Below are 4153 nucleotides of genomic sequence, written 5' to 3'. Positions count from 1 at the left end.
TATTAGTTTCAGGAGTAGAATTCAGTGATTTATCAGTTGTATATAACACCCAGTGCTCCTCATATCACATGCCCTTCTTAATGACCACCACCCAGTTACCCCTCCCCCCACCCCTTCCCCTCAGCAACCCTCAGTTGTTTCCTAGACTTAAGAGTCTCTTATGGTTTGTCTCCCTTTCTGATTTCGTCTTGTTTTATTTTTCCCTCCCTTCCCCTGTGTTCATCTGTTTTGTTTCTTAAATTCCTCATATCAGTGAGATCATATGATAATTGTCTTTCTCTGATTGACTTATTTCATTCAGCATAATACCCTCTAGTTTGATCCACGTCATTGCAAATGGCAAGATTTCATTCCTTTTGATGGCTGCATAATATTCCATTGTGTATACATACCACCTCTTCTTTATCCATTCATCTGTCGATGGACATCTTGGCTCTTTCCACAGTTTGGCTATTGTGGACATTGCTGCTATGAACTTTGGGGTGCACGTGCCCCTTTGAATCACTGTGTTTTTATTCTTTGGGGTAAATACCCAGTGGTGCAATTGCTGAGTCATAGAGTAGCTGTATTTTTAACTTTTTGAGGTACCTCCATAGTGTTTTCCAGAGTGGTTGTACCAGCTTGCATTCCCACCAACAGGGGCAACACATACTTATATGAAATCATCCCATTGCACGCTCAACACATACACAGTGTGATGTGTCAATTATATTCCAATAAGACTGAAGCAAAAAGAACATAGCTCCCTACTCTATAAAAATGGATCAACCTAACATAATAATAAAGAAAATGGATCATCCACACTGATTGTATAGCCAGGCAGGGAATTTTAGATAAAATGAAGCGCTATCCTCACAAACGTGTGCGTTGGATTTCTTTTCTTTTTTATTGCAAGAGATTATGGTTAGAAGTGTCAGCACTCACAGTGGTGTTAGTACTATAATTGTCATGGTAATGTGCTTTCATATGAAAGTGTTAGACATCCAGGTACAGCTCAACATACGGATTGATGTTGTTTTAAGGGATCTGATGCATTGCAAAATACAGCAGAACCGAAAGGTAAAGAGATTAATGATAAACATCTTCATAGCGTGTGTGCATTTTGTTCTAGTTTATTCACAGTGTATGGATAATGATGGAAAGATACTCTAACTTACAATTGCTTATCCTCTTTCTGTCCTGATGCATAAAAATGCTCACATATAAGGAGCCATCAATACTACTTAATTCTGTTTTCTGTAATGAAAGAAACTGTCTCAACGCCTATGTCGCTGATGAGTATCATTGATGTATTTCAGATTTAACTCTTTTTGGGGGGCAGGGGCAGCATTAATATTTTTACTCTCAAATCCAGCTAAATTGCCACAGTGTTCTTTTTTTTTAAAGATTTTATTTATTTATTTGACAGAGAGAGACATAGTGAGAGCAGGAACACAAGCAGGGGGAGTGGAAGAGGGAGAAGCAGGCCTCCCGCCGAGCAGGGAGCCCGATGTGGGACTCGATCCCAGGACCCTGGGATCATGACCTGAGCCGAAGGCAGACGCTTAATGACTGAGCCACCCAGGCGCCCCCACAGTGTTCTTATTTGGGATCCTACTGAGACTCAAAACTTAGTCTTATCACAAATCGGAGAGAAAAGGTGGTCAGACCGGCTGTCCGGCTGGCGTGGTCTTGATGGTTCTACCACATTCTAATCATCCATGGCTCCAAAGGTTTTTCCAGGAAATGCTGGTTTCTTTGCATGGGAGAGGGGAGACCGTCTTGATTTCTCTTTGTGAATATTCTACTTCTTTGTAACAGATTATGGGTCTTTATCGGTATCTGTAAGTAAGTTAATACATCTCCTGTTTAACACATCTAGATTGATTTTAATCATTCAGATTGATCTGAAGTTGGGATGTGTTGTTCCAATACCCAGTGTTGCTTACGTGCATTCCACATGAGGTCATTTAAACTTGTGCAGGACTGATGTCTCTGTCTGTAAGTGGGGAAATCAGGGGTGCGTGAGTGGCTCCATCAGTTAGGTGTCTGACTCTTGATTTTGGCTCAGGTCATGACCTCAGGTTTGTGAGATTGAGCCCCAGGTCAGGCTCTGTACTCATCAGGGAATCTGCTTGAGATTCTATCTCTCTTCCTCTGCCCCTATCCCTCCCCCATTCTCTCTCTCTCAAATAAATAAATCTTAAAAAAAAATTAGATGAATCGAATACCTGCTTTAATCTAAAAATCCAGACTTATTTTCCTGGGTAGAATCCATTTTATACTGATTTTTGTTCCTCTGGCTGCTTTCAGTTTGTATTTATGTTTCAGTTAAAATATTTCTATACCTGCCGAAATTGAAATGGTCTCTGGACATTTGTTTTTTCCGGTAGTGACGATGGAGAAGTTCCCATAGGCTACTATCTAGATGGGACCACTTTTTGTAAAGCATCTGCCCACACTGTCGATGCTAACACTTTACGTTTCCACAGAATGATGTTGCTTATTCTTATGGGAAGGGGACAGCTTCTGCTCACAGTGGCCCTCATGGGCGGGGTCCTCGGTCCTGTCTTGAACGAACATCCTGAAAATGACAACTGGACACCAACAGATAGCTTTGGAGAGGTGGCGTCCACGTGGCGCTGATGGAAAGTGTCTTTTGGAAACCATGTCGTGTGCAGAGTGATATAAATGATGAGATAAACAGTATTTCCCCTGGAGACTCTGCCTTTCTCCGGCAGACAAAGCGCCCAGGCAGCAGTGAATGCAAACCGTCCTCGGCAAACTGCAAGGATTTCACAGGTTGCTCTGTCTAAAGTCTCCTTCATCTCTACTATAGACTCCTCTTGTCCATGAATCTCCTTTGCCCAGGAGGCCTACCTGGAGTCCAATGGAAGACTGAGGGAGGACATTCAGGGAGACCCACCACCCTCAGAAACTGCATGGAAAATGATGTCTATAATGAGCTTTTTAAAAAGGAGGTCAGTTAAGGCTGCCCCTGATTCCCAAGGAAATCCACGATCAAAATTGGAAATAAAGAAGGAATCTCAACGTATTTTAGAATTTGTATGTGCAATGTTGATGCATTGCTCGCCAAGATCTTCCATAAAAGATGGATATTTTTGCTTCTAAGGGATGAGAGAAATTTTTAATTTTTTGAATGATTGATATCTAGGAAAATGTTTTCAAGGTGTGGCATAATACATAGTTAGGTACCGTTCTTATTGCAAAAGTTTCTTGACATAACATGTAACACTGGCTGCATTTGGAGCAAACATTTGTAGGCTAATTAGTGGGAAATGAATCATTAACAAAGGTTGTGCTGTTTTTCTCTGCTTCTGCCCTGGGCAGAATACATGGAATTTGCAGGCAGTGTAAATGGCCAAGGATTAAAGACATCAAGACCCTACAAGAGAGATTTGAAACAGGGGAAAGATATTTTAGTGTGTACACATATCTACAGATACATTCAGGGAAGTCTTAATGCAGCAAAGATGCTTCATGTGGGAGGCAGAATGATGCCCACCAATGATGTCCACACCGTAAATCTCCGGACCTATGAATATGACCTGTTGCATGAGCTGTGCCATTTTGTAAGAGTTGCCAGAACTGTCAGAGCTTCTGTAAACTTCTTCCATGAGTTGGAAATAATAATACTTGAAACAATATGGTCTAGATGTGTGAATATTGATGATGCATTGCTGTATGACCAACATAGTTCATACAACTGTTGACCATTTACTTATAGAGGATACTTGATGTCCAACGCTCAACTTGTGGGATGGATAACTCCACTGAAGATCAACATAATCCCATGTCACTCTAGTGTTCTTTGGAAATTTCTTTGGAAATTCAGTTATGCCAGTTGGATCATCCTTGGGCAAGGACCATGCGAATTTTCTCTGTATTGTTCCAATTTTAGTGTATGTGCTGCCGAAGTGAGCTTGAGGTATGACAATTGGAAAGTGATAAAGCACATCCCCCCAAAATTGCCCTTGCCTCTGAACCAGCTGAAACTTCAAGGGGGTCCTTAAAGACCAACCCCAGTTCTGGAAAATTTCCAGAAGGACTCATAGAACCCCATGAAAGCTGTTACACTCAGAGTGATGGTTTATTATAGAGAAAGGAGAGATTGAAATCAGCCAAAGGAAGTGGTGCCTGGGGCAGAGTCCAG

General features: G+C 41.5%; 1 non-coding gene across 1 annotated transcript; it reads right to left on the bottom strand.

Annotated features, from left to right (window-relative positions):
• Positions 1–3815: 3815 nt before the first annotated feature.
• LOC118544569 (U6 spliceosomal RNA) lies at positions 3816–3923 on the bottom strand. The gene has a single exon (XR_004921657.2). It is a non-coding gene; the product is annotated as a U6 spliceosomal RNA (small nuclear RNA).
• Between the last annotated feature and the right edge of the window lie 230 nt (positions 3924–4153).

Source organism: Halichoerus grypus, chromosome X, assembly GCF_964656455.1.
Source record: "Halichoerus grypus chromosome X, mHalGry1.hap1.1, whole genome shotgun sequence".
NCBI lineage: Eukaryota > Metazoa > Chordata > Mammalia > Carnivora > Phocidae > Halichoerus > Halichoerus grypus.
Note: the sequence above shows the minus strand (reverse complement) of the source record. Positions and strands in the feature narration are given on the sequence as shown.